This window comes from Chroicocephalus ridibundus, chromosome 6 (genome assembly GCF_963924245.1).
Source record: "Chroicocephalus ridibundus chromosome 6, bChrRid1.1, whole genome shotgun sequence".
Lineage (NCBI taxonomy): Eukaryota > Metazoa > Chordata > Aves > Charadriiformes > Laridae > Chroicocephalus > Chroicocephalus ridibundus.
The window spans coordinates 56,951,358-56,978,567 of NC_086289.1; the positions used below are offsets into that span (position 1 = coordinate 56,951,358).

Here is a 27,210-nt window from a genome sequence, read left to right on the forward strand (position 1 = left end):
AGAGTCCCAGGCACCGCAGGAGTCAGTCCCACAGTGTGCACTGAGAGTGTGGGAGGAGGATTCTGCCTCTCTCCCATCCAGGTGCTTGCCTTGGTAAGTCTTCTCAGTGTGTCTCATCAAACAGAACGTCCTCTGGATTTTTGTTTCCTGTTTTTAAAGCAAAAGGCAAAATATTTTACTTTTTTAAAGGAAATCTTTACAACTCTTTAAAATCAGGAAAAAAATTAACTTGGCAGTGGTCCGTATATCCATCATGTATGTTGAGGTTTTCTCTTTCATCTCAGATACTGTTCATTATTATTGAGAACAATTGTTTTTCTTTCTTTTCTTCAAAGTTCATTTTATTAGAGTAAGATTCCATCATTTAACTTCTAATCAGGGAAGCAAATGGATGTGTCCAAAGCAGGTGTAATTTGCGTAGTCTTTGAAGTGTATATGGGGTTTTGTTGGCCAGTTGACTGGAAGAAAAAAGATTATTTTTGGCTTGTTCCCTAGGAGTTTGCCTGTTCAGGGGCCAACAAAACTGTAAGAACAGGCAGTACATTGTTTACTTTGTCAACTGGTTCCTACGGGTAATTAATCCACCACTTAGCTTCACTGAGCCTTAGCAAAGTGCTTTCCTACACAATCACTTCCTGGAACAAAAGAGTACAATAAAATACAAAATCTCTGAGCTGAAATACTAAATCTGTGGGGTAGGGATTGTACATGAACAGACATCTTAAGTGTTGGAATTGAAATATCTCAAATAGCTGGCAATCGGACAGGCCTATCTTCAGCTGTCTGCTGGACCAAAAGCTGGATATCGATTAGTCTTGAGTATTTTCTGTAGTAGTGCTAGGAGTGATGTAGGGTGAAGATACCAATGTCTAATCATTTAGTCACGTTTTGTGAGTAGTCTTGTCTTTGTTTTATTGTATTGCAAATTGCATTTTATTGGTTGTGGATAAGGAAACTATGGTAACCACATTATTCTTAGCCTTCTTGGAAGAAACAGCTTTCAAATAAACAGAGAAGGTTGAAATACATTTTTAAGGCATTTGGCAGACCAAGTGTTGCATTAAAAAACAAAACGCCCAACCACTGAGTTTTAGCTCATTTTGGATCAAGAGAAAATGGTTATGAAATAAAAAAGAAACCTTTCATAAAACTAGAATGGTTTATTGGCAAGAAGACTAGAGGGATAAAAGAAAGCTGGGAAGGTTGTATAGAGCCCACCTAAGAAGATCAGCATGAGAGTGTGTAAGAGCCAAGAAAAATCAATCAAAAAGTAATAATAAGGGTTTGGGATGAGAAAAGAGGCAGGGGAAGTAATTTTCTTGGGGCATCTGTTTGACGTTCTTTCAAATGCATTCTTGATGCTCATGAAAAGAGATTTTTGTGTTTAGATTTAGATTGTACTTGGTGGAGTTTACTTTGTGTTCGTTCCAGCCAAAGACCCTATCCTCGTATCTTTTTGCTTCCACCATGTAATAAGGTAAAATGTGGCAAGAGAAAAATCTATACTGCAAATGCATTGCAGTTCTGTCCTTTCAGTGCAGAAATATTATGCATAGGACAGACCATAGCTTCAAGCTTCAGGAATTGTGTTATATGCAGACTGCAGTTGAGAATGTGAGGAATTAAGCATATAAAAAGCCTGTCTGCCCAGCTCTTCAGTGATTGTGGTGATAATAAGGAAAACTATGCTGCTTATCAAGTGATTGGCCTGGACGAGTAGGCTTAGGCTCTTTGCTGTGAAATATCTGATGTGTACAAAGGGTTTGTTCTGTCCTGCTGCACGAAGGGTCCATATAGTGCTCCGCTTTTGGAAGAAATGCAGTTGCAGTTCAGCGTGTGGGGTGTTGAGCCCCTTGCAGCCATAGATGAACAGTACTGTCCCCGTCTTGTGAAAGCAAAGCACTAAGTGTTTGGAAAATAACTGCAAGACTCCCTGGTTTTTTCCTTATCTCTTACGGCTCTATGTTTGATAAGTTTGGAATTTGGTATGTGAAGTCTTATTCCTGAAGAAGTGCACGACTCGTTGGCTTCAGCAGGCCAGGATTTTATCTAAGACATGTAACACCATTGCCTTATGTTTTAAAGTGACAATACTGTAGTATGTTACAGATGTTTGTGCTAACCAGTGCTTGTTGACAAGATGCGATTAAGCTAATTGGTTCCAACATACATGTTTCTGATTTAGCAAAGTAATTCATACAGAAAAATATTCAGGAAGGGGCGCAAACAATACATCTGCCACGTACCAAAGGCAGCAGATACTGTAGCAGTCCTCTCTGTGTCTTACTGAGGAGTGTAGAACGGGGGCTTTTGAGTCTCTAAAGCATTATTCTTCTGCTAAACTCTTTGATCGCTCACTGGGAAGTTGTTCTAAGCTTACCCAGTGCTCCTCTGGGCACAGCCAATTTTAAACAAGACAGACATGTAAACTGTTGTTTGTTTAAAAAAAACCAAAACCAACCAAAACCCAAACAACCCACCAAACAAAACCCCAACCTCGTAAAATGTTAATGCAGATGAAATCAGAACAACATATTTTAATTTTGTTACACGTGAACAATATCCTTCATAGCATTTTTCACATTATCTATCTACATTCCAATTAATAGAAATCTCTTGTGTACTGTATAAGCACAAATTTCAAAAGACAGAAAAAATTTCAAATAGTGCCGCAAAATGTTATCATCCCCTTTTTTAAAAAGAGTACAGAATAGGTTGAAAAAGCAACGATCACAACAGATTTCCAGACTGAAAACAGAATTAGAATTATTGATCACATGGAAGCAATATATAACATTCCTGTCTAATCTGGGAGAGGAGATTTATTACCACTTTTTTATCTTAACGTGAGTATATTGCTCTCCCAACTGATACTAAAGCAAATAGAAACCAGTTAACAAATACCCCCCCTTTTTTTGTTTGTTTTTTTTTTTTTTCCGGAGGGCTTAATTCCCACTTTTGTGTCTTGCGTATTTCTGCAACCAAGGTTGACAGCTGTGGTCCAGAAGCAGCAATTATGATTTATTTGCAGAGTACTGTATAAAGCTCAGTGCTGTCAAGAACAAGAAATAATGTTCCCCAATGGACATAAATCTTTACTGGATCGGAGTTTTTGGTCCCAAGTGCTTGCGTAACTTTGTATAGGGCTCAGATGTGAATGTTCAGAGTATGGAGTCAGAATTGTAACTTCTTTTACTGCCTGATGGATTTAGTTTTTACGGTTCTCCGGTCTGCAAACTTCTAAGGTCATTTCAGAGGGCTTTTTGCAATGGATTTAAAGCAAATCAGTATATTCAAATACTCTATAGCAATTATGTCCCATCAAACATTAGGATCAGGAGCTAAGTGGTCCCAGGGGTTGCCAGAGACATATTTCTGCTTTCTCCCACTGGCAGCTGTGGCTGCTCTGAGCCAGTTTCTCCTGCCCTCATCAGCGTTAGGACTTGGTTGTCCCCTGTGCAAGGGATCCTTCCCCAGCAGGCTGAAGATGAAGAGGGGGTGGTGGAAACCAGCTCATTCAGCACTGTGGATTATCCTCGTCTGAGGACAGACTGTCTTGCAAGTGGATGCTGAGGATTTTGGAAAGGTGGGAGAAATGGGATAAGCTTTCACATTTGCAGTCATGCAGTTGAGCCCTTAGCAATCCAAATGCTTGTTCCCATACGTATGTGTGAGGTGTGAGTAGGTAGCTCCCATAGCTTGTATGCGATGGTCTGTAGCGTACACACAGACCACCAGCAGGAGTTCAATCCACACAGATGCATTTCTATAAACTGCAATTTTTTTAATAGCCCTATTGCTCTGATACTCATTAGGAACAAACAAAGAAACCCAGCCCAAGCTTAGCTTAGTTCTTGAGGCAAGAATAGCACGTGGGGAATCTGACACAGTTTTAACTCCTAAACAAAGACGCTGAGGTGTTACAGTGGAAGGGGCCCTGCACATCCATAAGGGAATGACTGAGTTATGGGGTCGGTCTCTGAATGGACCTAGCTCTTCCTTCCAGGTGCCAAACTGAAGAAGCAGAACAGGAGGGGCAGCCTCTATGTTTCACCTCTTTGTGGGCACGGGTGTGTCCCCACACACGTACTGACATGTTTAAAGAGGGGAAGGTAATGCCCAAACTTTCATCTGTGACTGTAAATCGGACCGAAATACGTCACTCAAAGGAAGTAACTGGAGACAGCATGATGGCTTTGGAGTTCTTACATCAGCCCTGCCAGCTGTTAAATTGTAAAGACTCTAACAGCTTCTGTTAACGCTTGTTAATGATAGCTTGAGAGTATTAGGGGAGTCAATAATGTCTGGTTTTTGCCGGCATGAAATGTGTTCCCAGTTACTGGGTTGTAGAGAGAGACTTGGCTCCACAGTTTTCCCCTTGGAGGAAAAAATGATCCAACAATGTTTTAACTCCTGAAGTGCCAAATCATCTCAAGGTCTGCCTGTATTTTATCCAGTGTATCCCTGGGTTCCCAGAACTCTGTCTGATGCTCCACACCACTTAAAGAAAACATGGCGTGTCTACAGATGCTAATCCCAAGAGGTGTTTGTCTGTTTATGGTGAAGGCTGCAACCAACTTCCAATACTTTGGCATCCCATTAAAAAAGCTCTTTTAATCCGTATCGGTGGCATATGCTATATGGCTAAGGGTTGCATTCGCAGAACGTGTTGGCTTCCTGCCTGACGCTTCTAGTACATGGCGCCACTGAGATCTTCAAACCCTTGCTCTGCTGCACTTGAGTTAGTGTAGCAGGCAGGCGCTAACCCTCTGAGGTCCTGGTGGTCCCTACCTGCTGAAGGCTCTCACAGGCACCCAGTCACAGGCTTCTGGTCTGCCACCCTTCAACCAGTGTTGCCTACAGGACCTGACTGTGGTGTGCACACACTCGATCAGGCCCCGTGCAACAGCCAAGGATAACCTGTGAGCAGACGAAGATGAGTGATTTCACCATTCATGTGTAAAGTGCGAGCCTTGCTTTCAAACCTGCCCTCTGTCTGATACAGAGAAGGAACTTGCCCCTGTCCTTGATGTATTTCACAGCTATCCTTGGGAGCTCCTTCTTTGGCTTTAGGGAATCCTTGGTTTGGTACCTAACTCTCCACTGCCGTTCTGTGGGAGGAGGAGCATTAGAAGCACTGCAATATTTGCACCCCTTCTAAGATTTGACTTCAGAAGTGAAGCATAAATTAAACTGCAGTTATTCTTGCTTGAAATGGTAGCCTGATCGTGTGCAAAGACAAGTCTATTTTGCAGAATCTTGCTGTTACAACTCGCTCTGTCAATGTCTTTATTTTAAAAATAGTTTTTGGGATGTCCATGCCCCAGTTTGCTAGTTCAACAAACACCTGTGATGGATAACAGTGCAATAACAAAATGGATATTGGAGTACAAAGATTTGCTGAGCGAAGCAGATAAAGAAGGAATGTAACAGAGTAGGAATGCTGGGTAAAGGTTAGCGTAGAGGTTATTCCAGGTTTAAGTGTTTGCATAGAGACAGAGGAGTGAACATATCTGGCTTTATACCATACTCATGCCTTAGTTTCCTCTCAGCATGGTTTTGATATCAGAACTTTTCTTAGATTCGTTCTCCTCTCTTCAAATCCTGATTTAGAGAAGCTCCTCTCTGCAAAGTTTTCTTTTTTTCCTAATCCCCAGAATAATTTTAACCCTGTGGTGGAAAAATAAAATCCTTCCTGACTCTTCTGGCCCTTCAGAGAGCACTGTTAATCCCTCCAAAGCTCTCCCCTGTTGGCTTCAGCCCTGTCCTATGACCCAAGGCCCCTTGTCCTACACTTAGTAAACTGGGGGCAGAGTTAGCAGCAAGTTCAGCCATGCTTTAATGCAGTGAAGGCATTGGCATATTCCTTGCAGTTTTAGATTACCACTTTGATAAAAGCAGCAAAACTGCGGGAGCTGCAGGGGGAAGAAAGATCAACGAGAAAACGAAATTGCTGAAGTGCCAACCCCACTTTTCTTCAGGCTCATGGAAAGATTTCCTCTCCCTCTGGAGCACTGGGGACCAGCCCTCGCTGGGTGCCAGCCCTCGCTGGGTGCCCTCGGCATGCCCTGGGGAGTCATACGCCTGCTCCTTGCAGCAGAATGAGGAAATGTTACTTGCATTAACCCCACGACTCCCACACTTGAACACATGCGCGCTCCATAGGCAGGCGAACAGAATGGCCTTTGTCCCCAGCAGCAGGGGACTGACTGGCCCACCTCCATGTGGCACATACTTTTCAGGCAGATTTGCATGGAGTTGTGGAGTGTGATCAGGGCCTTGGAGGACAGGAGTAGAGCTGTGCTGGTCTACAGCAGTTGAACCTCAAGTGCAGTTTCTTTCTTGAAGTTTTGGGTTGAGGGGCAGGTGCAGTTGTAGGGAACAGTGACCTAGAAAGGTGTTGATGGGGTTATTTTTTTTTTTTTTTTGATCCTACTTCTAGCTGGTTTTATCTATGATCTTGAGAGAGGTTCCTGCTTCTGGCTGTTCCACTGACATGTCATGGGCAAGTCTTTATGTCAACAGATTTTATGAAAATAAAGCTATCCAGTATGGACTGAATGTCCTGTTTTTTCCCATTCCTCTGTCCCTAACGGATGCGTTGCTAGTATAGCAGAGGGGCACCCTGTTGATTTAGTGTTGGGGCTATCAATTTCCCTTCCTTGCCCTGCTGATCATCTTGAAAGCCACTTGCCAAGTTTGCTTCTGAGCTGCGTCTTAGATTGTTACTAATTTCTTGGTTGATGGGGCAGGCTCTTGGGGAACAGCCCGTCAAGCCTCGTTCTTTGAGGTGCGTTGTTCTGCTTCATTTTTTCTGGCCTGCTGGCTAAAACAGAGGTATCAGTAAAAAAGGGCCTCAGGAGGCCTCTTGGCCCTGTGAAATTTCTGTCCTGCTTCTCTGTTGTGTAGGACATAAAAATGTCTACCTGTTTCTTATACACATCTTATGTATGTCTCTTACACTCTCATAGCTGTTCTTGTACTCCATGGAGCTTGTTGCTCTCCCCAGCCCTCCTATGGCTCCTTTAATTCTATAAGAAGACAGTGAAGGAGGATTCTCAAATTAACATTATTATATGTCATCTTGGAAGAACTTTACAGAGATGTTAGTTGTAAGCAGTTTCCCTGTTTTCTGCATCCGCAAGGCTGATGTATTCTGTAAGAGGTGAGGAGGCTGAGGAGTTGGAAAAGTGTCATAACACTGCTCTGCAACCAAACACGTTTTTTAAAGATGACAGCGAAAGGAACCCTGTACTCATGTTTTATAATGTATGGGCTCAACAGAATATGCCAGACAGCCCAAAACTATATGACTTTCTTGAAAACTCCTGTATAGTCAGAAAGAAAGAAGTCTTATGGTCTAGAAACTACCAAAAAATAAAGCCTGCTCCTGTTCCTTCCCCTCTCCAGCCATCTCTCTTAAAAACTCCTACAGGGATTATCTTTCAGTGTTTTTTCAACTCTGTATGTTATGCGTCTTCCTCTACCCCATGTTAGTCAACACATTCATCTTGTCACTTACCTTACACTGTTATTAATCTCCTTCTCCTCACCCACTTTGTCTGTTTTCACTGACTTCATTGTGGCTTCCTCTGACCTCACCTGCTTCAGGTCCCACTGCTCTGCCCATGCCTGTTCCCTCACTCCTTTTCCTGACTTGTCTCGGAGTGTTTCTGTGCCTCTGCTTCTCCCTTATTTCTCTGTTCCAGCACACATAGTGCCCAAATGAAGACCACTCCTTGTCTTTCTGTGCTACCCATGGCTGTCAAATTTTCAGCTCAAAAACAGGCTAGTGAAGAAAAAAAAAAAAAAAGGCATTAAAAATAAATTCTAGGACCTCCTGAACACCTCTCTCGGTCACTAAGGATGTTGTTGCCACCCTGTCTGTTCTTGTTCCTCACTTCTGTAATGAGAGTGTCATCTTCTATTCTGACCCCTTTCTGGCTATTGCATTCAAGCTGTTAATCTTGCCAGGTCTCTAAGATGCAGCATTTCCTTTCCTATCCAGCCATCTTACTGTACATCCCATTCAGCCTGTCTTTATTTCAGAGCATCATTAATACAGCATCCATTGTTCTGTCTGTGTCCAATCTTGCATTGAAAAGATCCATTTTCCAAGGCTATTGCATGGATTGTGACAGCCTGTCTTTGCTTCTCTCTGCTTGTTCCTTGCTCCACCACATCTATCGTAACGTGCTTCGTTTTATAGAATCATAGAAAGGTTTAGGTTGGAAGGGACCTTAAAGATCATCTAGTTCCAAGCCCCCCCTGCCCTGGGCAGGGACACCTCCAACTAGACCAGGCTGCTCAAAGCCCCGTCCAGCCTGGCCTTGAACACCTCCAGGGATGGAGCATCCACAGCTTCTCTGGGCTTTGTTTCGCAGGTCATTCCTGTCTGTATCCCTTGCTTGTCATTTGCCATTCAGTACTGAGAGACAGTTTTCCACCTTCAGTCAAACCTAAAAAGCATGCCCAGCACTAGCCCAGCCCACCCTGGAAATGTGTCATCTCCTGTGTGTGATGCTGGAAGCTCCGTTGCCTCAGCTCACACAAGCCCGTGGGATGTGTTGTGTCAGTACGTGGCTCACAGCAGCGACACGGTTCCTCTGACACCAGAGCTCTAGGCCGTGACAGTAATTCCCAGATGCTTCTAACTTGTTAATAGTGATTGTTGCTGCTCTTGAAAATAAAACTTGATCTAGAAGAGCTTGGGAGATTTTCTATCTTTAGTAGAGTCTGAAAGCAGAAGACTGGTTGCTAAGCAGATTCTGTCGGGTTTTTTTGTTGTGGCTTTTTTTTTTTTTTTTTTTTTTAATTGTCGGGGCGGCCTCTACATGGCTGCTTTTTTTGCAGTGTACCGATGTGGCCATGCCTTAATCTATGTACTACACAAAGAAACCGTCAGGCCAGTTTTCTTTCCATTGATAATTATCTCGTGAATCTCAGTACTCAAGCAGGAGAACGACTTGTAAAGTTTTGGCAGTATGAGATGAGTAAACTGTCCTGGGGAGTACTGGCTGTAGAAGTTGTGTGGGCTTAAACGATGCAGTACTAGCTGGAGAAACATGCAGTGGGAGTAACTGTGCTCTAGTAACACAGTGTTACACACTGCAAAATTCACAGCAAATTGTGGGCCTTTGACAGACTGTTTTCCATTTTAGAAATATGTGATCACAAGCGCTTTAAGAAGCCGTACTTGTTCTGATGTTTTCTGGCCGTGGCTCAATAGTGAATGACATCCTTTCGGGAGGTGCTAGCTGCAGTTGTTGCTGAGGGTTAATTCAGTGCATAACAGGGTTGATAGTTGCTTAGTTTGGATGCTGGGCAGAATGTGAGAGTGGGATATTTGCGTGTTAAGGAAAGTTGGTTTTCATGGATTGATTTGCAGGTAGCAATTCTTGCCCCTCTCACAGTTTCATTCTCAGGCCTTGTTTTCAGTTGTTGAACTGAATACCGAGTAGAAATTTGTCCATCGAATGTCCACTCATAGCCTGGATTCTTTTTTGAAAGATGCATTTGAAATGGTTTGATCACCGCAGTGTTATTAGGTGGAAGTATTTTCATCACCCAGTTAAAAAAATAAAAATTAATAGAAAATTATTCCCCAAGAAACTCTTCAACAGGTCAGTGTTGTGAAAAGGGCAGTAATAATTTGGTGATTTTTATGTTAAAGAAAGGTTAAAGTGGGGGGAGGGGGCAAAAAACCAGTCATATTGATCCAGGTGAAATTTGTTACTTGTGCTGTTGAACCATAGAAATTTTCTGCGTGTGCTGAACATGTTCTTTTCCTCTGTAGTTCTGTGTACACAGCATCCAGCCAGCCAGTGATGCCAACTAGAGGGACAGGGAAGTTTGTATTTGCGTCTGTGGCTTCATTGGTGTAGAAAGAGAGAGTAGTGCTACCTTAGAAGATACCTGATTTAGGAACAGCTCGGGAAAACTTGTAAAGAAGTTAGTATTTGCATACTCAGTGCTGTGTTCGCATGGTATGAACAGAGCGGGCACACACACCACGGAGCTGCCTGCCTGGTTTGCCCACGCTCTGTGCCCCACACAGAGAATAAGGCAGTGTGGCTGGGGCAAAAACTATGTGTTTGGGTCAGATGGGCCTAATCCAGGCTCAATTCTAGCACTTCTTCTCCTGTCTTTATTACTTGTTAATATTCTGACACATTTTTCACCTCATCGGAGAGCGGGTGTTGATAAATGACCCAGGAAGAGTATTCTTTTTTCCTCTAGTGATTTTTAGAGCACAGTTTATTTGTGTCTACAATACTAATGTGTCCTCAGCTTTAAGAGGAGTTGAATTGTGTTTTCTGTCTTGTACTTGTAGCAAGCACATCCCTGTTGGTGCAAAGTCACGTATAGGAAGTCCTGGAAATGTGCTTTAGCGGAAATCTAGCTTACTGGTCAGAGCCTTCCTTTCCGAGTTGGTTCTCTCGTGAGAGGGGAAAGGTGCTGGCGGCAGGGCTGCTCCCTCGGCACGGCTGCCTTCGGGGGCCTCCGCTGGGGCACATGCTCTCTGCCTTCCCAGGGCACTGCATATAACTTCACTGCTCATCTCCTCAGTTATTTATTTGCTTGTTCTACTGAAGCACCTGTGCTGCTTATTACAGTTATTAATTTTTCACCTTTATGTACGTGTGCTTTTCAGTTCCTAGTTCAGCTGCTACAATATTGAAACGCTCTTTTCATTTGGCAGACAAGTGGGTTTGTCTCTACACTCCTAAAACTGTCACCTAATACAGTCTTCAAAAGCTTAGGCCCCTCTCGCTGCACATACAAGCAAAGTGATGAGTAAGGGCTGGATAATAATTAGTATCATTTTGATGAGAAGCAAAGGGGTGTCTTTCCATTTCTGCTTTATCTAATATGAGACTGGGGGTTCTTGAGTAATTCACTCCCTGAAGGCTTGGTCACTGATCAGCTTCTGTAGCTCCAGCGTGGCTTTGAGTGCGATCAGGCCGTCGAGGCCGCTCTGCGCTCGCCTCTTGCACCGTTTGAGTGGCAGCGCTATTCCCTTGGTGCAGTCCTGGCTGAGGACGGCTCTTAGAGGGAGGCTTGGAAGTAAATTATTACAATTGCAAATCAGATTCCAATGAAGACTGTGCAACGCTTACATGAAATATACTCCCTCAGTGATAGTTATGCAAACTAAATCCCACTCTACTACAAGCCACGAGGTAAAACCTTCAGTTATTTCATCTCTGGCTGATGCCACCTACCACAGAAGCATGTCTGATCACCAAGGAATAAGAATGAGGCTTTATTTCTGTCATAGAAAAATGCCACATGGTGTTTAGCAGCGTGTGGCAGGAGCTAGAGAGCTCCCCCCCTTCCCCCTGCCAAAACGCTTGGAGTTACCATGGAAGTGACTCCCCCATGCGCAGACGCTGCGAAGGACTGTGTGAGGGGTTCACTGCGGGGGGAGAAAACAAAAGCCAGGTCACAGCTAGAGTCACTCTGCAGTCTTTGTCCTTGTCGAGACCAGTTTCTACTCATGCTTGCTTATTCACTGTGGGGTCAGAAGGGTTACTTCAACTTAACGGTAATTGCGTAATGCTCCAAGATGTACGCAAGGTAAACATGTTATATGTCCCCAGGCAATGTAGTGCAGGAGGGCACTTAGGTCTGTACATCAGAAAAGCAAAGGGGCATAGCTGTGGCTTCGGATGTTTCTTAGAGACAGCTCCAGCAAAGTTAGGTGAAAATATACCCTCCATTACAATTTTGCATCTTTTTTTTCTGCATTTTCATCTTGATATCGGTTTCTCCCAACTTCTCCTTCCACGCAGTCTCTGAGCAGCGTCCAAGAAGTAAACTACTTTCCCCTTTAAGATGTCTTTATAGATATTCAGTCAAAGTTTCTGTGCTTCCACCTTCCAATGCTCGAGCATGTTCACGAGTGGCAAAGATTTCAGGAGATTACTGGAGGTTTACATCATCATGGATTTTAGAAGTTGCCCGGTATCCTATGGCACCAACAGCACACCTCTGCCAGCCTGACTCACCAGTGTGCATCTTGGTGGGTCACTGGAGTTGATATCGATTTCTTTTCTGTGTAACTAAGTGACTAGAGGAGCTGGTAGTTGCTGTGCAGGTTTCAAAGAAGCATGTGTGATCATGCTTCCCATTCACAATGATTAGCTTCTCCTGAAGATCCACGTCCCTCACAACTACTTATGGTAGTTATGGTACTTATGGTGGCTTATGCCTAAACTCAGTTCATGAAAAACCTTCAAAACCACACAGGATTTGCAGAATGCCCAGGAGTTGAACAGTGCAATGAGAGTCAACTGTGGACTTGAAGTACTTTCATTAAATTGCAGTCTGCAAGCTTGGGGGTCTATGTATTATGCTGTGGTGCGTATGGCGGGGAGAATTGGTTTTTCAAAGCCATTAAGCAAATGCAGGCCAAAAACTCAAAACCACCTGGGAGCTCAGGCAGCCTGTGGATCCCAGTAGTTTCCTTTGTATGTGGAGTTCTGCTTATCAGGTCTCGAAGCTTCACTGAGAGCACAAGCCCTCTTCCTACACATTATTCCCCTTGTTCTATATTTAGGCTAGTTGCAAGGCAATTTGCAGGATCTTTAAGTTCATAAACCAGCAAACTAAAATAATTCTAGACTTGATTTTATAATGGCTGAAAAAGACAGATATCTTAAATGCTACAGAAGCATAAGGAGACAGTGGAAGTTGTTTGACTGCTTAGTACTTTCTATATAACCCCTGCAGATGTTAGCACAATTTGGGAAAAAATAAAATGAAATAAAGTACGTGGCCAGACTATAACTCTTAAACCTTCTCCCTTTTAAATCTTTCGCCTGCTGTGTTCCAGGATACATACAGGAGCTGTACAGATCTTCAAGAAACATTATGGGCATTGATGTGCTAATACCTGAAAAAAGACAGCTTTTTTTTTATATGCGTTCTTTCAATTGTGAGAGCAGCTGAGTGCGTTCTGTTCATACCCACGTCAGGTGGCTGCTCCCTCATTGCCCTTCCCAGAGATGGATGCTACCACAGGGGTTTAGCAGTTAGTAGGTTTAAGGGGGGAGCCATGAATTCTGGTTCCTGCTCCTAGGAATGTGTGTGCGCGTGTGTGTGTGTGTATACACACAAACATACACATGTTGGGTTTTCAGATATTTTTTTTTCCATGTTTGAAACTATTGGGTAAAGTGCAGAGTCATCCTCCTTGCACCCAGCTCCACGCACTGGCTACTGTATCATCTCGCCCTACCTCCAGGGGCTGGATTCCTATTTCTCAGTTTCACAAGGGGCTGTGTGTGGGGTGAGCCTGTGAGAACTGGAAGATGTGGAATTACCTCCTGTCAATGAAGGTCCTGAATACTGGGTCCTCCTCTTCCTTTCCTGCGGAGTGCTATTACTGTTGGCTATTGAGTAAGTGGTGGGCTCCACTTTGCTGGCTAGAGGAAAGAAAAGGGCTACAACTGTTGTCAAAGAGCCTGTCCGTGATGGGTGCTCTGCAAGAACCATCCCTGACTTTTCCAAGTGGGAGTGTCTTTTCATCCTGATCAGACACTGGTGGGAGCTGTGTTTAGGCTGGGGCATCTGTGAGCATTCCCCAGGCAGCTTGATGCTTGGTGAACTTCACAGTCCAGCAGCAAAAGGATGAGTTCATAACAGCATGTTTAGGGCACTACAGGACTGACTAGAGGTTTTCTGGTTGCAGAGATTTGGGTTTTAAGTGCCTCAGTCCCACAGAGGTGTTGGCAGAGGCAGCCAAGTCCTTTAGACATTCCGGCTCCAGGATCCTGCCGGGAAGTAGATGGCAGAGTCCAACAGGAGCCACTTCTGGACCCCCAGTCAGAGGGTGGCATCTCCCCAGCCCCAACCGGTGCAGTGGGATTTGCCTCCTGGCAGGACTTGTCTCTATTGCTGGCACGCTCTTAGTGCGGGTGGAAGGATTTAAAAAAGCAGCCACCTAATCCACTCCTGACCCTCCTTAAAAGCCTCCCCTGCACACCGCCACGTCGGGCTGGGCTTGGCGCGTTGCTAAGGCCTGCATGTATCCTGGAGACGGCGCCCAGCAAATAGCTGAGCCGCTCTCTGGAAAGCCAATATCGCAGCCCGGATTGCAGTGCTCTGGCACACTCGGGCTTTCTGCAAGAAGGAATTCAATGTCTTCCTTCTGCTAAAGCGATGGCGACGGTTCCTTCGGCAAAGAAGATGTGGAAACCCACGGATGTGCTGATAAGCATCCCCCTGAGATAAGGGGGTGGGGAGGGGGCGTTTTGGCACACGTGCTGTGCAGTGCCAGCAATGGCTGTGTCGAACCATTTAGACTTCTGCTTTTGAGCGCTGCAAAACAGCTTTTGTTCACAGCCCTCTGCCCCCATCTGTGCCCCTGCTGTGGGCTGTACAGCGTTCACTTAACGAGCCTGCTGCTTTTTTTTTTTTTTTTTTCCCCCCATTTTTTTCCGGGGGCTGAAGCCATGGCAAAGGTCCCCGACCGAAGCAGGCACAAATGGAGTGCACTTCACACTTTCCTCCGCTGCAACATGAACCCAGAGACCCAGCGGGTAGTGGTCTTTGTCATCCTGCTCTTCCTCATCATCGTCAACGTGGTGCTGATGTTTCTTTTGGCATTTCACTGAAGGAGGACTGCCGGTAGTGGTGTGGTGCATGGGGGTTTCCAGGACTGGGCAACAAATCAGCAGGTCAGCATGTCGTTGTCTGCCTCTGGTCTGCTTGTCTGCCGTTACGGTAACTGTGTGTCTCAGAGTACCCCTCCTTTGTTTTTTAATCATCACCTCCTTCCCCACCCTGCTCCCCTCACTCTCCTCCTGTCATCACCTGTGCCTTGCGGTTTGGATCACCGTTAAACCAGAGAAAGGGAAAGAGGTAACAGAGCCAACCTGCTTAATCATAACCGCTCTCCGTGGCGCTAATCGGCCTCGATTCCTAATGATGACGATACTGTGCCTATACGTAGCACTTCTCAGCCCTGGAGAAGCCCCAAGTGCTGCTGCTTTGTTTGCAGAGGGACAGTCGTCCTATATCGAGCCCTTACACAAGGACCTGCTACATGTAAACACCTGCTGTAAGAAGCTGAACCCCGTAATGCCTCCGTTGCTCTGCCACTGTGAACGCTGTGCTGTGCAGTGGTGTGAGTAATGCCCAATTAGCCAAAGTGATTGATCAATAGAGTGCATCAGGAATTTGGGCTGAATAAATGCTGTATCAGTGTGGAAGGAGTGTTTTGTTGGCTTTGATCCTGTTTCCTTTATTAAATATCAGTGCTTTTCTGCTACGTGTATTAAAATGGCTGGCAGAACCACAGCACAGGACATGGCTTGCAGGCCGCATGTTTCTCTCTGCCCAGTAGTAGCCACGCACAGCGGGGAAGCGACTCAAGGAGCACTCTTGTAGACCCATTAGGAGGGAAGGGCAGCAAAGCAGCCCGCTCGCTCCCGGCCTGTTCACCTCAACAATGTTGTATTGGCAGCCCTATACATCACAGCACTTCCAGGCTTCAGCATTGGCATCTCAATGGAGCAACCCTCTACTTGATGGCGTTGAAGGAGACTGATTCCTGGAGGAAGACCGACTGGAAAGGAAGCCACGGTGCACTGTTTGTAATGACACTGCTTGCATTTGTGCCGGAGACTGTGCAAAATAGCCAAGTCCTTAAAATTCATCAGGATCCTTCATTTTGTGTGTTAGGTAATCTGCAGTTTAGGTACAGCTTTCGCGAGGGCAGTGCCTTTGCTGGCACTAGTAGTTGAAGTTACTGCTGTCCTTTGAGACCTGAATGTTTGTGGCTCCTGGAGTCTGATCTGATGTTGAGAAAGGCCGGATGGTGATGTTGTCTCTGTCATCACGAGTGATGTACTCTGTACCAGTTATTTATGTGATGGTGTGTAATACATCAGTGTTGTACAAAACCACGTCACTTCAGCACACAAAGAAATGAAATTTGTACTTGCTGAGCTCCTTTCTGAGTTGAATCTGAGTATGGAACATCCTTGTCCCTGGGAGGAGAGTTTCCTGCAGTGCTGGGTGTGGGGCAGCAGCAGGCCCCAGCTCGCTGCACCTTTCTGGCAATCTCTTATGTATGTGAACAGTTTTGGATTATGAAAAATCTCAAACTAGGCCATTAACTCTATTAGATAGACATTGTGATAAACAGCCACTGGAACTATGCAGTACATGTTGTTTTCTGAAGTAACCATTTCAAAAAAACTGCAAACCTCAGCGCTCGACGCTGGCTTTCAAACAAATCTTTTTTCTCCCCTCTAAACTTTACCTTTGGTCTTAGTTACAGCTGGGGTCATAACTTTACGATGTCAGGTGGAAAAAAGATTGTTTATTGGAAAGGACAAGTGACAGATGTGAAAGCATAGCCCCATCTTCAAATGACAGATGAGGGACAAAAGTATGGCTTTGGGGTCATAGGTGTCAGTGACAGAAAGTTTTTGGCAGCTGCTTGTGAGGGCAGCTCATGCACAGAGTTTGAGCAGGCTCGGAAAGTGCTCGAGCACTCAGAAGCTCTCACCCATCACCTAGTGGGCAAGTGTTCTGCTCTCGACAGCAGTGGGAGCAGCAACCGGCCTCGGCATCATGGCAGCCCCTGCAATGTGCTTGAACTGTCAGTTATTGCTGTCTCGCCTGCTCCCTATCTTGAAACAATGCAAAACACATCCAATATTAGATGAGGACTGTGGTTATTCACAGTGCCTGCACATACACATGTACCTCTGCAGAGTATCCAGTAGGTCGACTCCATTCATTATCCGAACATTTGGCTCGACATATAGAAGCCACATGGGGCAGTTGATAAGCCGAGCACAAATGTCTGCCAGCCAAGACTGATCCTAGATTCACGAAGGGACTCGTGATCTTGTTTAGCTCAGTGTCATGTTACTGAAACACTCCTTGTGTGGCTTTTGTCACAGAACTGGAGACTGTAGCTTCCTGATACACTCTGCCTAGGAAGGTGCTTCAGGGAAGTTTTCCAGAAACTCCTTTTTATTTAATGACCCACAAAATTGATTAGCTAGCTGGAGGTGGTCTTGTGGTGATGAAGTAATTCACCCTCCGCTAGCTGCTGCTTGCCTGGTTTGGGAACACCCTATTCCTGCTGCTCAGTAAAGGACTCTGCTGGGTTTGGAAGGGATCGAATACCAAACCTGGCAATGGTGGGCTCCCGGGGTGGGCACAGCCCTGCTCTGAGCAGGTGAGCGCTCCCCAAACGCTGCAACCTCCTCCTTCCCTTCTCTCTCTGACCTACTTTTACTACGTCTACACCGTACCTGGTAGGGTATCCTTATTTCCAAAAAGTTCCCTTTGCTCTGCCCAGCTACAGCGGCTGTGTCTGTGGGAGCCAGGGCCATTCGGCCTTGCTCTTTTCACACATCAAAGCTCGTGCAGAAACAGCCAGTGCATGCAATGGGAGGAGGAGGAGTGTCTTGCTAACAGCTGGTCCAGTGCCCCAAAATGCTCACTGCTGATACTAGAGAGAAAATGTTAAGTCTCAGGAATAACATGAGTTTGGGCAGTTAATGTCTCTGAGGTGCAGAGCTGCCACACTGCTTCCTGCAGGGCAGGCTCTCCTCTCTGGGAGACGTTGCAGTTGTTGACACTAAGGACCCGAGCCTTCCCCAGCAGGAGGAGACCTGCCTGCTGTGAGAGAATTAAAGCAAAGAGCTCTTTTCTTCAAGGGCTATGGGGAGTCTGGGACAGTGAGAGACAACCTGTAAGAAAAGCATGTCACAGAAAAAGGTAATGCAACCCCTGGTGAAACTGCCTCCCCCTTCTCTATATGGGGCGATCTGCATTACCCCTGCACAGGGCAATTTCACCAGATTATCGGTACCAGAATATTTGGGAGCAAAAAAAGTAGAATTGTTCTTGCATTTAAAAATTCTGCTAAGACAAATTGCAAGATTACATTGGAGGTATGTGTTATAACACTGCCTGCCACAGGTGTTAACGCTGGTTGCTAAGAGCCTGGGAACATTTTTCCTCTTAATATTTAATGTTAGGTGAATTTGAATTTTTTCTTTCCACTGTTTGTCTAGGTGTTTGGTACCTGACTAATCCTGAGGTATCTGTGTCGAGTTTTGTTATGGGGAACCCAGTGGTTTTCCTTCTTCCTCAGCTTCACCTACAGCCTATACCTACATTCAGCTGGAAGCCGTGGTTGACATATAAGCGTTAATCAGCCTGATATTAGTTGTGACTCATTCGAGCCTGCCTCAGATCTTGGCTGAAGAAGCTATGATGGCCGATAAAGCCCAGGAAAAATAAAGCTCGTGAAGGATCACTGAATCACGTGCAAGGGCTGTAGGTGGTGATAGAAGGATGGTGGGAAATGAGAGGCCTTTGGCATTTCAGTGAACAAAGTTGGCTTTTTTTCTTTGCTCTCAGTGCACTAATTGACATGAGAGATGGGTGCTCTGCAGGAAGGCTGTGACTGCCTTCCCTGCAGTCATCTGAATGTCAGCCTCTGCCATGGCATTTGGGCCGTAGCCCCAGGGAGGGAGCAGCATGGCCAGGAAAGGGGGAGCCACGCAGTCACTGCCCCTCTGCAAAGCACTTGGGGTGCCTGGTGCCCGCTGTGCTCTCTGCTCCTGCAGGGACCAAGTCATGTCAGCAGAGCCCTTTGTGGCTGCTGGACTTGTCCTCTCCCTGGGGTACAGAGTAAGAGCTGTGCCCCCACTCCTTTCCCTGTGCTCCAGCCATGTGGCACAGCAGCGTGCAGGAATGGGGCAGGGTAGTGCTCCCCGAGCCCTCCACGGGCAGTTTGTTTTGCCCCTGTATGGGGCAAGTTCATCAGAACATTTAACAGACAAGAGCTTTGCCCTGCTACTGCTTTACTGTGAGCTTCCCGAGTTTAAAGAGCGTCTATGAAGAGAAGTGAGACCAAGGCATCATTTCCAAAGGGAGATCTGGGCTTTAGATTGTATCTTTTCTTAATTTGTTCTCCCAGGCTAAACTCATTTCTGTGGTGATATGTGGTATCTGCTGTCTTTGTGATTTATTCTTGGAATCTAAGGCATGAGCTGGCCAGATAAGAAACGCAGTAAGCATTTAGGATGATACCATCAACAATTACTTTTAATTAATGCTTCCAGTGTTTTGATTTAAAGAAAAAAAACAACAAAAGAAGTCCCATTATGCAGGTTAAAGAAAGATTTTAAGAGGGGAGAGTACTTGTTACTTATGCCATGGGCTTGTTAACTACAGAATGTGCTGGAAACTCTGGAATAAAATTATGTCTTATTTGAATCTTTGTATCTGTTCTTTGGCTGGCATTACCCCAGGCATGACCGTGGTTGTCACATATACTTCACCCGCTCTGTGTCTGTGTTCGGCAGTGGTGGAAATGGGACTTGAAGCAGTAGGATGGAGCTGCTGAAGGCCCACAGTGGCGTTCCCTATCCTGTTGCGTGCATGCAAGCCTTCTGCATTTGTAATTGGTAAGAGTGATAGTCAGCTCAGCTGTGCTGGTAATGCTAAAAGAAAAATGTCTCCCCAGGTACCAAAAGGAAGTCATTGAACCTTTCAGCAGAGGAGTCGGTCAGGTGTGAAGGGCCGTGGAGAGGGAAATTTGGGAGTTTGCTCTCCCTTGCAGCTGACCAGCTGATCTGGCCCCTCTGGAACAAGGGCCTGGTGCAGAGTTCTGCACCACATCTTCCCTTTCTCCCTCCAGGGAGGGAGACCCTAGCGCAGTCCCTTCCAGCATGTTTTTCCGTCCAGACTGCACCTCCAGAGGGCACCAGTTTCACATTGGGCACCTGAATCTCTACTGTCCCTTGGTGGCAGAGCAAGTAGAGCCTCAACCAGCTGGGGGAACAGGGGCTGCCTTCAAACCCCTCCTTCCTTCCTGCAGCAGCTCCTACCCAGAACAGGCTGCTGGGCAAAGCCGAGGTGACACAGGGCATGGAGCAAGCCACCATAGCATCCACACTTAAAAATCTCATGCTTGTTCAGTGTTGCATCCATTTAGGATATCAACACAATAATGGAATTACTATGTTGTCTTCTACTAAGCTGTGCTGGTTTGTAGTGACCACTGTGCCGGGGCAGGACATGAATGTTATTTATGGTCCCAGAGTCTATAGCCTTTGTGGTAATGTGGCTCAGAACAGCATAGTAGAGCTGGGTTTGACTGCTTGTGGTTGTTTTGAATCATGATCTTGTCCAGGCTTGGCATGCTGAGTGTCTGAAGAGTTGTGGCAAACTTTGTATGGAAATACAAACACTGGATATAGGCATCACACGTGAATCTAAAGAGCTACACCAGGATCTCTCAGCAGCAGCCTAACACAGCTTTCCTCACCTCACCAAATGAAGTGAGGTGAGGAATCTTCCAGCAGGAGATTAAGAAAAGACAGACTACCAAGGAGTCACGACTTAGTATTTTTAGTATCCCAGTTCACACCTGTAGCGCCCAGGAGTCAAGACTTGTTATCCTAAGCACTATCTAATTACGTAGTGATAAGATTTCCACTAGGCAGTGAGAGAGGAGAGCCAGGGACCGCAGAATCCCATGGCTGCCTGATTTACCAGAACGTGCTCTGCACCAAGCTGCTTTTGCAAAACTACTTTGTTGTACTGAAAAGCCTGTGGCCACTATGGGAGGGTTGTTCAGGAAGTCAAGGCAACTAAAATGAGAACTTTTGGAAAGAGGAGATACGTTGATCTTCTCCTATTTGGACTAAAGAAGCCATGTTCTGCAGGAGGGACAGCAGGTGCTTCAGCCTCCTGTAGTTAGAGGGCTTGTTTGCAATGGGGTATTGGAAGCAGGAATGTGGTTCTGGTTTGAGGCTTTAGCTTTGTTTAGGCCATTAGGTCTCTTCATTCAGATGGTGTGGACTTGAGACTAATTGATAAAATGGATATATTCAAAAACATAATAGTACAGGGTCTCAGAAGATACCAGGAACCTGCTGCTTCTTGAGTCAATTTTCTTCACCTAGCACAGGACACTTGCAATATAAAAATATAAAAAGGTTGGCGGGGGGGGCGTTGAGTGTACTTAGCTTGAAGAACCTTCTGTAGGGACTACAGAAGAAATGACTCATTTTTATATTTACAGATACTAACCAAAACCAAAGGCTAGGCAGCCTCCTTTGCCTGACAGTGAGACATTATCAAGGATTTTTGTTCTTTTCCTTCTCTCTATCTGATGTTCAGATTTTCCTCTGCCCCGTTTTCAAAGAAAAGGACAGACAGCAGTTCTCAGTTCAGTGAAGAAAGGATCTGAACCAGTGCATGTGCACTGGGAGAGAGATCACCAGAAAGGTGGGGAGGGTGTGGGGGGAGAGAAATCGTAAGTTTTGCGTTACCAAAATGCGTCAGAGTTTCTCTCTCAGTAGAAGGTGAAGAAAGGAAACAGATACTAAACTGTGCATGGTTCTTTTAAGGCTTAGAGACCATCTTTGAGAGCCAGGTCATGCAAATTGCTAAACAATCTCTGTTGGCCCAGCGCATCCGCCAGCACCTACCAGTGTTGTACAGACTTTGGCACAGTGCTGTTAATCCAGGGGAGATGTTTTCACAGGAGATAGGAGCAATAAAAATCACTTCAGCGTGTTCTTTGCAGTGAGTTCCATTAAAATTAACTCATGCACACACATGAAAAAGAAAGCTGTGCACTGTGTTTCTGGCTTACTGCCCGCTGTGAGCCCAAAGAGATGCTGACCTTTTGATGATTCAAAGCGGTTTGCTAGCAACGCAGTTTGTATCTGCTTTAAAATGTTTTCTTTACCCTTATTTGTAAAACAAATTTAGATTAATTTGCCTTCAAGCCATAACTGATTCTGTAACTTGCCGTATCTTTTGGGGGAAGGGAATAGCAACAGTCATCAGTGGGTGGAGAACTCTGGGAATTGCACTGTTCCCTTTCCTTTTTGTTCTGCAAAGAGCCAGGATGCACCATTTATCCTCAATAAATTCCTGTCGGATCAGCTGCAGCTGAACTGTTTTGGATGCCTTTCCCTGGGGGATCTGTACAGTATGTTCCTGCCTTGTCCAAAGAAATAATGGTGAAAGAGGAAGCAAAAAGAGACGTAGAAAGGAAGAACCTTAAAAATAAGCCATGGGAGAGGCAGTGGAATCGGGAGCTGTCCTGCAGTGAGGGAAAAGGACGGGAAATGTCCCAAGTGTTGGTGGGAGTGCACAGAGGAAGGGTGCAGAGGGGAATGGGGCAAGTTTGTAGCATCAGTGGCATAAAAATATATTAATGTAACATTAAGTAAAATTTTCTAAAGCAAATAGTTTCTATTTGGGTGCCTGAGAAACAGCAGTGTAAAAAAAGATGCAACAGCAATTACTCCTAAATGTGAGAACAACTAAACAGAAACACTCTGGGCTATTTCCATTCCCAGGTTGTACAGTTAAAATCAGGGCATTAGAAAATGTAAAAATTGCGTTAAGCAGGTATGCTGCGTATTCTGCAGTAAACATAGACTTCAAAACTGTTGGTGAGGTGAAGAGGGGAGTCAGTCAGTCTGACAGGGGTTTCATCTACAGCCAAGCTGGAAACAGAAACTAGAAACACCGTAGATGTGTGAGCCCTAGGTCAAAGTCTTGTTCAAACCTGAGTTCAACCCCAGGCCTCACCCCTTTCCAGTCTTTGAAACCAAAGAAGATGGAAGACCGTGTGGCTGATTTCCAGGTGCCGTTAGGGCAGCAGCCCAGCGAACCCTGTCACCAACCCTTGAGGAGTTGCGCGCACCCACCTCCAGCCGCCACAGTCGGAGCTGTCGGCCGCGGGATGTGGGGTCTGTGCTGAGCCAGGACAGAGGGGCTCAGCGCACCCCAAAGCACCCCGGAATAGCTGGAAATGGGGGTCAAAAGAGCAATTCTGTCAGAGATCTCGGCTGTTCGCGGTAAATGGGACTGCGGCACTTGGATCCTACCTTAACCTGGAGTGACGGGTGCCACACAATGGAAGAGGTATGAGGAGTGGGTTAGCCAAAAGTTAAAGATACTTAAACCACTTTTAAGCCTTAGAGTATTTCAAGCTTCTTAAGCCACTTTAAGGCTTTAGATGGGTTTAAAATGCTTAAAACACTTTAAGGCCTTAGACAAGTTTAAGCTGTTTAAGCTGATTTAGAGCTTTGGAATGACTTAAGTTCTCTGGCTTTGAGTGCTTAGGAGGTTTGGAGGTCCTTTGAGTTCTTAATTGTAAAGGCCTTTCTGAACATTTTGAGTGAGGCCGTGGCACGTACCCACTCCTGTAACCTGGGCTCAGGGACTCTTTCTCCCTGTAAGGCTCCCAGGCAATGTCTGAAGAGCCAGGTTTCCCTGAGTACATGTTCCTCCCCCTCATCTGGGCAAAAAAAAAAAGGCCAGGAGTTGGACATCCATGTGATAGGGACAAATGGCTACTCCAGTTGTGTGGCCTGACCTTCCTCCATGCGCCTGGCGAGTGTTGCCTGGGTAGGATAAGCGTGTGGGATCTGTTATGTCAAAGCCACGTGGAAGTGCTGCATTTACCTCTGCCGGAGGAGCCCCAGCCAGGAGGACGACAGCCCTAACCCAGAGGAGATCCTAATGTCCTTGTAATTACTGTGTTAGCAATTGCTAATTTTCCACCTGAATGAGAATGTTGCTGTACCTCCAGGAACATATCTGTCTCTGTGAAGTTAACATTTTCAGGGCTCACCATTTTCAAGTATTGGCGGGTAATGTGAATACTCAACATTTCTTTTCTGTTGTGTTTTTTACTACCCCAATGTTCTAAGACCAGCTCTGTAGGGCCACCGGGTAGCACTTTTATCTGTGACTCGGGGTAACTGCTCAGGAATGGATGCAAGTATGGCCTGGCTCTTTCCCTGTGTGCTTTCCCAGGTGTGTTTAAGATTCTTGATGGGCTGTATCTAGATACAATGTGTTTAAATGGCCTTGAAAGACATACCTTTGCTTAATCTCTTTTTAAATCATCTGTGTGTTTGGCTCTGTGGCATCCTGTGGTACTGCCTAATTATGCACCATGGGGAACAAAGTACTGCTTTTGTACTAAACTTCCTGCCTGGTGATTTCACTGGGCGCCCGTGGGTCCTGCGTTACGAATAACCATTTCGTAAGCCTGCAGCTCGTGGCCACCCTCCATCCACCTTTCCCTGTTGCAGCTTCAAGGTCTGTTTAGTTTGTCCTGGCCTGGAAACTCTTCCCACTTTTGATTTGTGCTGCTCTTTGTGCCCTTCTAGTTCTCTTCCCTCTTTCCTTTTGAGTCATTCCTGACATTCAGACTTGCCGACCCTGCTGGAACCGGCTGATGTTTGCTTAAATCTGTCTGCAGAGACATTCCTGAGGAGCAGCTCATTTGGTCAGTCGTTTGTGTTCGTATCTCGTATGGTCATTGGTCAGTCGTATCTCATCACGAGATACCGCTCGTGTTACATTTGTCAGCATAGAATGTCATTTGCCGTTTTGTCACCCTATCACTCAGCATTGTATCTGCTTGTTTAGAAAGAGTGAAAATATGTTTCACTTATACCGGAAAACAGAAGTCTTATAAGTTTAAGTAAGTATCCTCTGGAAACTTGTATGAAAGGTTAAAACGGAAGCTATTTTACAGCATTACTTACTGTAAGCACTACCAGCAACTGCAGCATTTAACTATAACATGTGATATGAGGACAACCTTTTGCAGATCGCTAACAGGTTTGAGAAGAGCTTGGCTCCTGTTGTTTCCTTATGCCAAAGCTTAAGGATGTTAGTTCCCAAAAGCAGCGGACTCCCTTGATGTACAGGTCATGGGAGAGTGATGGTTGGGGCACTGAGGGCACTGACAGGATCTAGATGAGTCAGCATCCTTGTCAGCGACAGGTAACTATCCCCACTCTTTTGTAAGAACTTTCCTGGCCATTTTCAGCCAAAAGTAAAATGGTCTAAAGCGATTTCAGTTGATTTGTTCTGCGTTACAGTAATCAGCTCCCGTAATTTAGGTGAGGAACTGAGAACTTCTTGTATCACTCTGGAGTTTTTCAAACCACATTTAACTGGACTCAGGTGGATGTGCACCTGGCATGCTGTCTCACGCTGTGCTCCTCGCAGGCAGGCTGAAATAACATGGAGCACAGCTCTGCCGCCTCCGCTTTCTACAAGGGTTGCTTCCCTCCTCCTCGAGCACTTCATAAAGGGAGTTTTTAAAGCTTCTCCCTTGCCTGCTGCGGGGGGACCCTCCTCCTCTTCCCATCTGTTTAAACCACTTCTGAGGGGGAATCAGGACTCAGATGATATAAATAAAAGGGAATAATGTAATTAATGCCAGTCAAAATGGTTTTGTGGAAAATAGTTCTTACCAAATAAATGTGATGACAAATTTTGAATGTTTGGTAAATGGAGGCAGCTGTACGAGATGTCACATGAGGAGTTTGACTACAGGCACTGATTAAAAAAGCAGCACTATAGAATATCAGTGTAGCACACTTAACTGGATTAAGATCTTGGTTGACTGACATCTCAGATTTGTTAAGGAGAATCACTGTCAAATTATAATATTTTGAATGCAGTTCTGCAGTGTTTGGTAAATGCCTGAGAGTCCTCCACTATCCTTAATCAGTGCTCTGAAGTCTGTGCTGAAAAATTATGCAGCTGACACAGCAGGGAAATGGGCAACAACTGCCGAGGGCATGGCTCGCCGGGGGGCATGGAGTGCGGGTCTGCGCTTCTGGAGCAATGAACGCACCCCACTGCCCGTGTGGGGACAAGTCTGGTGTAACACTGTGGCAAGGGGGACTTGTTTTACCCTGAAACGTGTAGACAGGAGTAGGAAGAAGCAATGAAATGTTTGCTGTGGCTGTGGAGTTGTGTCAGTTGCTCTGGCACCCGGCAGCCAGGCGGCAAGTCTTAGCTAGCCCAGATTCCTCCCTGGCAGTGAAGGGAGAGAGGACCCCCGGGGGCTCGGTTAATTCATCATGCTACGATAGATGCCGAAGATGAACCCTTCCCTGGGGTGCCTGTCCTCTCCACAAAGGGGAGATGCTCCATAAAGACAATCAAGATAACTCACTCGGACTAAATGCCTGCTGTTCAGATGACAGAAGCTCTATGATATAAATTTCATCTCTGTTGTCCGTCATTGAACAGCGAAGCGAAAAGTTTAGAGAGGAAGCAAGAGCAAGCCGACAGGATGATTTCAACACTATCCTATGGGTTCAGTTCAAGAGAGAGGCTAGCTGGCTTCACCCATGTTCAGAAAAAATAAGTATTTGTGTGAGTGAAGCACTACTTTGGGGCAAGAGTGGAAGTGAAATTTTTCTTTAACTTCTCTGCTGCACTTTGCCTGAGAGAAGGCAGAAGAGAAGCTCTGGAAGCAAAGTGATGGGTGAAGGAACTGGAGCTGGGGCGGCTTTGCCTCTGGGGTCAGTGCTGCTGCAGGCTTTGGATGTTCGATATGCTGACCCAGGTCAGCTTCAGTCTGTAACGCACAAGTGCTGGGGGTGCCGAGCAAGAACGCGGGCTTCACAGCCACTATTTTAGTCCACCGGGAAGGGCTTGGGTTCAGGTGCTCTTCGTGGAAGGTGTCTGGTTTAGGGCCACAGACCTGAAAAGTAAATTACATTTTGTCGGCACCTTCTCCCTGAACTGCCCTATTCCCAGTATCTTCTGATAACTCCTGGGTTCATATTTTACCTCTATATGATGTACTGTACTTGGCATTATCAAGAGAAAGCTATTCAAATTTTATTCAAATAGAACCCAGTAGCTCAAAGATAAATATTTCCTAAAGGCATCTTCATCCCTCCTTCTTTAAGTTGTCGAGATCTTTTATCTCTGTTAATATTGCCTGGGGCTCCTGTCAGAACAAGACCAGGACATACAAGGCAATTATGTCAAGGTGTCCAGCCTGAGACAAAGAGGGATCGAGTAGCTGGAATGCGAACAAGCCCATAGACGTGGGCTTTGGCACGCCGGATCTGTTTGCCCATGCGTAATGGACTTAATTTGGGGCAGCTACAAGCATGGCCCTGGCTGTGCCTCCTCTTTGGCAGCCTGTGCACAGATGTTGCTTGGAGGAGTAATGCAGCAATCCCCCTCCCTCCATCTATCTTTCTGTGAAACGCTGGGCAGCCTGCGCAAGCAGGGCTTTGCCGGCGCCGTCCCTCAGCGCCTGCCGTGTCTGCAGACGAGCAGCGGGGCTGTAGCTGCGGGGGCAGAGGGAAAGCACCTGCAGATGCGCAGAAATGCCAATGCAGTATTAGAGCTGCAGTCGACTTTCAGTTT

At 45.7% G+C, this 27,210-nt stretch overlaps 1 protein-coding gene across 2 annotated transcripts in view; it reads left to right on the forward strand.

The window, feature by feature from the left end:
* The window catches only part of ARHGEF4 (Rho guanine nucleotide exchange factor 4), a 220,061-nt gene that overhangs the window by 174,726 nt on the left and 18,125 nt on the right, over positions 1 to 27,210 (forward strand). Inside the window, exon 1 of one of the 2 annotated variants that reach the window (XM_063337394.1) lies at positions 14,093 to 14,684. The exons of the other annotated variant lie outside the window; for it this stretch is intronic. The gene's annotated coding sequence lies outside the window, so the exon portion shown is untranslated. Of the gene's footprint in view, positions 1 to 14,092; positions 14,685 to 27,210 lie in introns of those variants that run through there. 2 annotated transcript variants of the gene reach the window in all.